The 11,214-nt window shown below is 33.4% G+C and overlaps 1 long non-coding RNA gene across 4 annotated transcripts; it reads left to right on the forward strand.

Moving 5' to 3' along the window:
* Nucleotides 1–6,000: 6,000 nt before the first annotated feature.
* On the forward strand, nt 6,001–9,556 carry LOC110726320. Of its 4 annotated transcripts, none has more exons than XR_002512355.1 (4): nt 6,001–6,814; nt 7,113–7,743; nt 7,959–8,086; nt 9,051–9,556. It is a non-coding gene; the product is annotated as an uncharacterized LOC110726320 (long non-coding RNA). The 4 variants fall into 4 exon arrangements; XR_002512357.1 differs by having other exon boundaries at nt 7,660–7,743; XR_002512356.1 differs by lacking the exon at nt 6,001–6,814 and adding an exon at nt 6,980–6,990.
* Nucleotides 9,557–11,214: the final 1,658 nt, after the last annotated feature.

Consider the following 11,214-nt stretch of genomic DNA (forward strand, 5'->3'; position numbering starts at 1 on the left):
ATACTCATATATATAAGCATGTATTTCTCTCTATGTATGGATAGTTGTGTTCATGGGTACCTATCTTGGTGATAAAGAGGGTACGTAAGTACAAGACAAATATTTTGTGATTTTATTTTATTTTCACAATGTCATCTTGGGCTATGATCTTGAATAAATCATAAGTATGTATAAGTGTTTATATATAAATCTGGTGACAATAGAAAATGTATCAAAATTTGTATATTTGGTTGGGGAAATCTTAGACTTAATATGATTTATGAATGTTAAATGAGTTATGAACTGTATCTTTCATTTTCATGAATATTAAATATTATACTTGGTACTAGTATACTCCTAAATATAGCTTTAATTTAGGGCATCCTTTTAAAAAACAAATTGTTTCGGCAAAAAATTAATGATGTATGCCTTGACAGGTTGCTCATGGATCCGGGCCCCGTATGAACATTTGAGAGTATTTTAGGGAGAGAGAGAGTAGGAGTGTGGTCTTAGGGTTAGGGTTAGAGTGAGACCCCCTTTTACCTTTGCCCTAAAAAGGATATATATAGTAGTGATAATGGACCCTTGTTATTGACCCTAATGTAGATGCTAATTTTTCTTATTTTATTTCTTTAGATAAGTTAGGGTATAGTCTTGAGAGAAGACTTACCTAACTTTTGTATTTTTCTTAAAAAAAAAATAAAAAAAAAATGGACCCTTGTAGTGTTTATGGTTTGTTTGGACCCTTTGAGGCCTTTATGTCTGATAGGCAGAGCTCAACTCTTGGCCGAAGCCTAACTCTTTCCTTTCTTGTTCTATAGTGCATGCCTCAGTGGTTTAGTTTAGTTTATGAATTTCATTCTAAATTAAACTCAGCTTAGCTTAAGATATGCCTTTGGAAGCGCTGGTGAGCATTTGGATGTGCCCTCCTGGGGCATCTGAAGTAGAGACTTCGGATTTCAGAGGTTATCTGATCTCTTAGTGAACTTGTGCGAAGTCTATCTTCAGCTCTTGTTCACTTATGTTTGAAGATTTACCGAAATTCTGAACTTTGGATATTCAACCGGATTTCTCCTGTTTTTGAATTGCGACTGTATCATTCGTAGTTTTAACTTCAGAAATGATATTGTACTTGGCTTTTTTGGGAAAACTGCCCCCATTCGAAGTGTTTAAGCTAAAACGTAAAAGAGAGTAAACCGTATAGTATCAAACACTCGTCGAAACTGCTAAAACGATCCCACCTATATAAGCCCAAAAGGCACTAAAGGCCTTAAATGGTCTAAACACAAATTCTGCTTATTTTATTGATAAACTTTTGGTAATTTTCGAATCCTATTTGCTCCACTAAATTATGGTCTACATTTTGCTACATCCATGTATAAAGTTTTAGTTTTATTAATTAATTTCAATTATACAATTTTAGCTTTATTAATTAGTTTTGGAATTCTTATTTAGGACTGTCTACGGGTGTTATGAGCAACACCCACTTTTTTACTCCGGCATAAAAAGACTCGTGTTATATATGTTTGGTTCAACAAAGAGTGAAGTTCTAATATCTCTGAAAGCCCAAGGTAGTATGACAAGTAGAGGTGGGCATGGGCTGTGCCGGGCTACCGTGGGCCATGCCTCGCCGTGCCTGGTGGTGGCTCGTGCCGGGCCGTGCCGAGCCACCATTTGGCACACCGCAGCCCACGGCACGGCCCACGTGCCTGGCGTGCTGTGCCGGGCCGGGCAGCGGGCCGCCCACTTTTTTTTTAAATCGATATATTTAAATATTTTATTAATTTATGTTTTTTTATTATTATATTATTTATGTTCTTTATATTTTTATTATTTTTATTATTTTAGTTCTTTTACTTATTTATTATTATTTATGTTATTTTTATTATTAATATATTATAATTAATTTCATTTCTTATTATTATTTAGCAAAAAACAACAATGCATATAATTAAAAAATTGACTAGTGCGATAACACAAGAATTGATGAATAACTTATTTTATTATATGCCGGTTCGATAAATCGATAATACAATAATTGATAATGATAAAAATCGTACAATAATTGATGAATAATTTAACTTTATTGCTTATTTTATTATGCGAGGTTCGATAATACAAATAATAGCTATAATTAATAATATGTAATCTAATTTTCTTCTTGTTTGTTTTCGTCTTCTTCCTCTCGTTCAAGTTTATCGGCCAATTGAATTGATTGGGAACTGGTAGAAGCCGACGTTCCTTCATCGTCATCGTTTTGTGCATAAGTACGATCTTGAGAGCGAGTTTCGGCATCCAACCAATCCTTGAAACAAACACACATTTCAAGTGTTTCGGGTTTTAGACTTGTTCTTCTATCGTCTAAAACCCTTCCCGACGCACTAAAAGCTGTTTCGGAGGCAACGGAGGAGACTTGGATAGCAAAAATATCACGAGCCATTGCCGCCAAAATTGGATGTTTCGTGCTTTGTGATTTCCACTAATCAAGGATGTCGAGGTTGTACTTCTCTTCGTCGTCCATGCCTTTCATGAAGTCGTAACTTAAGTACATTTGCAACTCCGAAACATCGCTTTGTGTTCTCCTAGATGATGATTCACTACCTGAAAACTTAGACATCATGTTAGCAGCTAGTGCAAATAAACCTTTGGACCTTTTACTTACATTTTTGGATGATTGAAAAGAAGAAAATCGAGACACGGTTCCATATTTAGATTCATAAACTCTATATAAGGCAAAAAATTGATTGGTCACATTAGTTTTATAAGATTCAACATCATCTTCAAATTTCATGCATTGAAAATAAATATCAATTAATAAAAATGTGCCATCATACTTTTGCCTTGAATCTAATATAAAAAGCAAAAATATAAATCATAGGAAGAGTAGTGTAATATTTACGCCATTTTTCCTCCATTGATGGAAGATATCCATCATAATCGTGTTATGATCGGTGTTCATAAAAAAGTTGTGCAAGTAAACATGCATTGCTAAGAAAAGAATGAGCACAAGGATTATAAAACAGAAGAAAAACAATGTGTCATACTATATAATAATTGTAAAAACTGCATATATTTTTCACAGTTAGACCAATCATCATCTAATAAAGCAAATTATGGAAATTTTTTATTATTAAAAATTGTTAATGGACCCTTGTACTCGATTGCCATACTCAACATTTCATAGGTGGAGTTCCACCTAGTTGCACAATCCGTTTTGATTTTAATACCCTTCATCCTTTGTTGCCTGCAAAAAGCTTTCCATTCATGAAATCTCATGTTAGAGCTGTTAATAGACATAATAACATTTCTAATTTTGTGATAAAATGGACCAATTGCTTGGGTTCCATCCTTCACACACAAGTTTAGAACATGACAAATGCATCAAATATGAAGTGCATCTCCATCTAATATTATATCGGTCAATTGTGCTTTAACTAAATTTGCACTAAATGTCATGGAAGTTTATCAAAAGTCATAGACATGATTTTGGACCTAAGATTATATGCATCAATAGCTTGCATTAAATGATGAAAAATATTAAGACCGGTGTGGGGGTATTCAAGCATTTTAAAATGGATAATGCGTTTTTGTAATAACCAATCAGTATTCAATCAATGACAAGTCACACACAAATAGTGATATCCGTAACCACTATCCCATGCATCAGCGGTCAAAGAAACTCTACAAGTAAGATTACTCAATTCATTATATAACTTCAATTTATACTCTTGAAAAGATTTCATGGCAGTCGAACGGACAGTTTTTCTAGAGATTTTTTTTGTGTTGGGGTTGTAGTGCTCGATTAATGTAATTGTTAAAGGGATCATTTTCGGCAAAAAAAAAAAGGGTTGTTCGGCATGTACTAACATTCTCCCAAGCTCATCCCTATCTCTCTCATAATTGTAAGTGAAGCCATGTGGATGGAATTGAGAAATTTTGGGTTGGGTTGGATCACTAGATGGTTCACCACATTTTTTTACATGTCTAGTACCCTTCCCTCCCTTGGTTTCGGCCGAGTAAATTTTCTTACATGTCTTACACTTGGCTTTGGTTCCATCTCTACTTAATTAAAAATGTGTCCAAACATAACTCTTTCTGTTGGTAGCGGCGTGTTCCTCTTTGGTACACCATTCTAATGTGTTTGGAATTTAAGTGGATAGTTTACTCAACCCGGCGGCATGTGTTTGGCTACCTTGACTAGAAGGATAAGAAAATTCATGTTGTGAGCCATATAAATGAGGTGAGAATTGGTTTTGTTGAAATCCCGAACTAGACATAGTCCAAGGAGACATATTGTCAAATTGTTGGATCCTCACATAGTTTGGGGATGAAAGAAGGGGGTGGAAGTGTTCGGAATGGACATGTTAGGGGAGGGCATTGAAGTATTAGAATTTGGTAATTCCCTACTAGTACTAGAACGTTTTGACTTGGCTTTCCTAGAGGAGGAGGAAGGGTTCGAGTTTGATGCCATGGTTAATAATAATAACAATAATAATAACAACAACAACAATAATAATACAAATAATAACAACAATAACAATAATAATAACAACAACAACAATAATAATACAAATAATAATAACAATAACAACAATAATAATAACAATAACAATAATAATAACAACAATAATAATAATACAAATAATAATAACAATAACAACAATAATAACAACAATAATAATAACAATAACAATAATAATAGTGACAAGAACAATAATTATAACAATAATAATAAATTAATATATAACAATAACAACAACAACAACAACAATAATAATAACAATAACAATAACAATAACAATAACAAATTAAAATAACGTTGAGTTAGATCTTACAACGACGCTTCGGTTGCTTTCCGCTAATTAATTTCCCAAACTTATAATTTTTTTTTTTTAATTTTTAAAATTGAGAGGATTAGAGAATTAAAGATTATATGAGTTTTTTTTTTCTTTTTTTTTTGAGAAGTAGAGATTATAAGAGAGTAGGAATTAGAGAATAAGAGAATTAAAGAATAAGATATTTAAGAATAGATGAGTTGATGAATTGGGTAAAAAAATGGAGGAAGAAGTGAAGTATTTATAGGAAAAATGATGAATTAGCCGTTAGAGTGGTTGTAGGAATATAGCCGTTAATATGGTTGTTACAATGTAGACGTTTATGGCTGTTGGAAGCTGCGGAAAGTAGCCGTTATGCACAGGTCGTGCCGTGCTGGGTCGTGCCTGGCGGGCCGCGTGCCGTGCTTGGTCGCGCCTGACCGTGACGCGTGTCGTGCTCGTGGGCCGGCCTGCGGGTCAGACGATCGTGCCCGTGTCGTGCTCGTGCCGATTTATCAAAATTTTGCTCACGGCACGGCCCACGACCCCCTGCTGGGCCATCGTGTCGTGTCGTGCCTATAGCGGGCTCGTGCCCATGCCCACCTCTAAATTAGTAATACGTCATACTAACAGCAATCATTTTACCCTTGATATCCTAAAGTTACCTAATTCTCCACTGGATGTGGCATCTCCACCTAAGCTGGCATCACCACCGGAGGTGGCATCAATGGAAGAGCGGGAGGAGGTTGACTCACCACCGGAGTCTGACATACGTTGCAGGATAATATTTGAAAAAAGAAGAGAGTTAATACCTCATATGTAATCAATTAATACCTCAAAATATTCAAATTCCAATTTACTTTATCAGCAGTTAAATGTCTCAAATTCCAAACATCGATCCTTTTAGTAAAGTACTTCTCAAGGGGAAGACTGTAATGACTTTGTTCAGTAGGAAGAATGCATGGAATCCTCTCAAAAACAACCACGTCCAAAATGAGGGAACAACCATTGAAGATATGCTGATTTTTACCACTCTCACTCAAAGATGGTTTGGAGTCAGTCAAAGTCTTGTGTAGATGATTAAGTACAACTTGAGACCAATTGATAGAATTAACTTTCTCCAAATCATCAGCTAGCTCAAAAAATCTTGATTGAACCACTTGGTAGTTTGTACTAGGAAGGAGAAACTTAACGATTATATGGAGGGTGTACAGTTTTTGAAAAATCAACTCATCCTCTTTTTTTTCAACTTCCATTTTGATAATATGCTTCCTAAGTTCAGAAGCCATCACCTGTTTTTTTTTTCATGAGAGGGGCGAGATAGGAAGGAATAGGCAGTGTAGAGCTATCAATCATGGTCCCAGTATCTTCGATACCGAGGACCGTAGCCACCTCGTGGCTGTAGAAGTGCATTGTTGTGGATGGATTGAAAACAAAGCTTGTACCATCAAAAACCTCACAAAGTTCCAGCGCAAGAGACCCATACTAGTAGAAAAACATAAATGAGCACCGCAAAATGCGCACCGATTTTTAAAACCAGTGCGAAAAAAAAATAGGCGGGATTGAGAAAAAGAGTAATTTCACCAGTTCAAACAAAACCGGTGCGAAAATGAGTTAATCGCACTGGTTCGAACCGGTGAGAATGTTAATATTAAAAAAAAAGCCGGTCTTTTATCTTCTTTCTTTCTCTTTCTGTCTTCTTTCTAAATTTCTCTTTCCTCGATCTCTCCTCCTCTCTCATCTGCATCTCTCTCATCTACAACAATGGAGGCTCTTTCCTCAGACTCCTTCTCTCTCCTTCGATCTCCTTCTCCATAACCAGCGCTTTCCCTTTCCTTTTCTCTCTCCTTTGATCTCCTTCTCCATAACTGCGCCGCAAGCATCGCTGCTCTCTTCTCCTTCTCAGTCCGAAATCGGCGTCATTAGAACCAAGCACAACCACCATCGCCGCCGCCGTCAATTTGAACCAAATACAACAACAAACTTGAATCAATTATCGATTCAAAATCCACAAATTCGAGGTAAGGGTTTCTAGGTTCTTTAGCTTTGCATTTTAGTCCAATTATTCATGTTAAATGCCTTTACTTTTTTGGATTTAATTTATGATTGAGATTATATGTATGTTAATTTTTTTTAAAACATGTAAAGTAGTCATACTATACGAGGTTAGGGTTTCTAGGTTTATTCGAAAATCCAAGTAATCATATTTTGTTTTTAAATTTCTGGGTTTTGATTATTTATCTTAACTTCTGAATTTTTTTTCTAAATTTTTCATTTTCTTTTTGAATTAATTTGATTTTTTATCCTGGGGTCTTGAAGGAAGAGAATGTTTGCTGGGAGTAGTAGCAACAATAGTGCGTCGTTCAAAGACCCTAATGTAATTGAAATTCCGCGTCCTACTACTTGGAAATCGAAGCCAAGAAAGCAAAATTCAGTGAAATTCTTGAACTATTTTGTTTTAAAATCTTGTTAATTTGAATTGAATTATGTGGGTTGTTTAATTTTTATCTGATTTTTTCTGGGTTTGAGTTGGGTGATTGGGATTGTTATTTTATCAATGTAGAAATTGATACTGTGGTTCGAGGAGGTTTTATTTTAATCATACATTTACTTCAAAGAATTCCATTTATTTTATGGCCTTCAGTATTAAATAAACTTAAATGATAGTAATCGACACGTGATTTTGTCATGAATACTGTAATTTATACAAGTATCATATTAAGAAATGCATTAATGCTTTTATTTTGGTCCTTAAATTCTGCAGTATTGCAATGCTCTCTATTTCTATCTTTTAAAAATGCTTTTCTTAATTTTACCTAACATTTGGATTTTTTAAAATGGTTTTTCATGCTGACATGCATGTAAGATAGAAAATTTTGGCACTTCTGGATTCATGGCAAGAAGCATTTGGTGGTCTTGGTGGAAATTATGGTCTTGTGATGAACTGAGGGTAAGCTCATTCAGCTTATGTTTTTGAGTGCTTGGGAACTTGTAGATATTATAAACTCCCATTTAGGTAGTTATGGGACACCATTCCTTGTCAGAACTGTGTCGTAGTCCTAAATGAGTACTACATGGAAAGCACGTTGAATTTGAGCTTTCTGATACCTGTGCTTGTATTATGAAGCTTCTCAATTCTCATCTCACTCCTACTGTTTCTGTTAGTGAATCAAGAGTCTTCTACTTGAAGATGAAGGGAGATTATATCATTGTTATATGGCTTACTGTAAATCTGGTGATGGAAGGAAACTGCTGCTGAAGATACTATGAATTCTTACAAAGCTTCTCATCAGGTTTGTGTGTTTTCTTTTAGTTTTCTTTATTTTATCTTATTTTTGTTTTGTGCCGTTTCTTAGGGTTTAGATGTTCGATTTTGCGGAGATCTGTCTGAATTTATTTTGACCTAAAAGATTTAATTCGATTTGTATTTGTTATTTTGAATTATTTTTTTCTCTGATTTTGCTGCTTTATATATACTAAGATATGGAAGAATAATTGAGATTCGAGCTAACAATCGCTAAATGAGTGCTCAATGCTGTTTGTTTTAGTTACTAAAGTAACTAAACATAGTATATTGGTGGAATGACTGAGATTGGATATTTGAATATGCATATATTGGATGTAATTTGAATAATTAAGAAAATTCCTGGAGTTTTATAGGAGTATTTGAATGTATACTAAGATTCTTGCAATTTAATAGGAGTTTGGATGTATTTTGGATATTTGAGTATATTTCTGCAGTTTTAATACGAATATTTGGATTTTATTTTGGATATTTGAGAACATTTCTGCAGTTTAATAGAAATATTGATGTGTTGTGGATACGATATGTGTCGGTAGAATATTGTAGTTGAAATGAATGACGATGAGAATGTTGGTGAGAAGAATATTTTGATTTATTGGTTTTGAATGCTAGATTGAAGTGAGGTATTATTTGAACTGGATTGTTGATTCTCTGGATTTGGATGAAGTTTAATTTAAAGACTTGTTTCAGTACTAGTTACCAACATACTTGTAGTATACTAGCTCACACTTGTTTCATCTTGGAAGTGGAGTGCAAGGATAGAGTGAGATAGTATTGAGTAATGGATTTGATTATTGCTTTTCTGGATTTGTTGGCCTAATTTGGTTGGGAATATGCAATGCAAGGATACAAGCCTTTGATAGAAGTTGAAAAAAAAAATGTGCAAGAGCAGCTGAGTATTTTGTAAATATGTTGTTCTCTGATTCCTTTTGAATTTTCAATCGTACTTGCAGTACAAAGTAGGAGTAAATTCTGAGACATAACTGAAGTACTGCCGCTGCAAGTTTATCATTTTTGACAATCAGGATTTGTGGGTTTCAACGTTTCATATGCGCTTAGGTTAGATCTTGGATGGAAGAATCATATCCAGACATTAATAGTCGTATAATTTCTTACATTATTGGACTTGATAGCTTGAAAGCAGTCTGCAATGAAAGTATTACCTCAATAGCGGCTGGATGCCAAGACATAAGGCTACGCATGGATGGACTATTTGAGGTTAAGGAGCATGCAATCAAATTTGTGAGAGAATTCACTGCTTTATATACAAATGGGTGAATTTTTAACTATTTACTTTTTGTATTTCATGTTTGTTCTATGGTATAACAAGTGGCTCACATTTGTAGGCTCAGCCTCAGAGCACAACCTCTACGCTATGGTATAACAAGTGGCTCACATTTGTAGGCTCAGCCTCAGAGCACAACTTCTATGGTATAACAAGTGGCTCACATTTTATCAATAACTTAATACTAAAACAGACACTAGGAGTGACTTGTGTCACATCCTAGTGCTGTTTTTTCCCTCCAAAACTTCCCCTCCCTTTTTAGCAAAAAATATTTTATTTTTGGAATATTTTTATAATAAAACTATAATATATTATTCCAAACTTATATATTATCTCTATATAAAATGTATTCCTTTTTATTGTGTTCTAAAATTTTCCATGCACATTTACCTAAAATAGTTTTTCAACTCTTTTTTAGTTATCTTTGAAACGAGTATTATGAGTTTTACTGAAAAAGTAATAATATAATTGATTCATATCGAAGTAATTGATATTAAAGAAATTACTTTAAAACATCACTTTAATTTATTTATTTTTTATTTCAAATTCCTTTTTATTTTGTTTATTAGACTAATGGAGTATTAGATATGACCATAAAATAAATGTTGTGTTCGACAACTATATTATGTCTAATTTGAAAATGTAAAATATCAAGCAATTTTTTTGTTATTACATTATTAAAAGAAGTTAATATCTTAGTAAATACAAAAAAGTTATTATCTTTTGCTGAAACACTGTATTGAGTAATAATTTTATCACATTCGACATTCATAAAAAAAGCTGCATTTAAAAAAAAAACACGTGGAATATAGTGACAAGTGACATATTCTTGTTTTTTTTTCTTCTTGTTTTTGGATAAATAGCTATCATCGACAACTAAAATTTTAGGGTAATAAACAAACAATGATCAAACTAGAATTATTGGATAGCTTTCAAACACATTTTTATATAATAACAAAGAGCGACGATATCATGTAGAGCATCAATCCATAAACAGAAAATGTACTACTAATAATATAGGTTAGTGTCACCTAATTATTGATTGTTATTGCCTTTAATAATCTAAGTAGTATTTATTTCCATTGATAGTATTTTATTGGATATAAAGATGATATATTATTCATTATGGGAAAAAGATTATAACTACCGTGCATCGTACGGACACTAATCTAGTGTATATAAATTTAGGGTCAAATGAGAAGGGGCTTAAAATGTAAAGGATGAGAAGGAATCTCATACGTTCAAATACAATGATCTAATAGCTCTCATTGCATACTTCATTAATGACAAAAATGTAAATATCTCTTTCCCTACTTTCCTTTCTATTTTCTCCATTCCTCTCCTTCTCCCTCTTCTGTTAATATCTCTTCCCCATTTTTTTTCCTCTTTGAGTTTAGAAGATGATTTAAAAGGATTATTAAAGGGGAATCAAGTAAAAGTGAATATTGTATATGCTTAATTTTTAAACTAAATCTGCATTATTCTTGTAAAATTTGTGCATGTTTTTAAACTAATTTGTGCACATTTATTGAGTTGAATGTGCAAATTTTCTGTACTAAATGTGCAAAAAATTTCAATTATATGTGCATATTGCTAGTTAAACATTCTCCACATGACATTGTTAGCCGATTAATCCTTATTATTTGGTTTACAAGTTGTTCATGACCACTATTACTTTCTCATCTCTAAAAGTATAAGTTATAACTATGAATAAGCTTTAATAGAGGAGAGAGATAGAGTTCATCACAAAGAAGAGGAAAACAATGGAAAAATGAAAGTGAAACATGAATATGCATAATTTTTTGAGTTAAACGTGCATAATTTTTTAGTAT

Source organism: Chenopodium quinoa, unplaced genomic scaffold (assembly GCF_001683475.1).
Source record: "Chenopodium quinoa cultivar QQ74 unplaced genomic scaffold, ASM168347v1, whole genome shotgun sequence".
NCBI classification, from domain to species: Eukaryota; Viridiplantae; Streptophyta; class Magnoliopsida; order Caryophyllales; family Amaranthaceae; genus Chenopodium; species Chenopodium quinoa.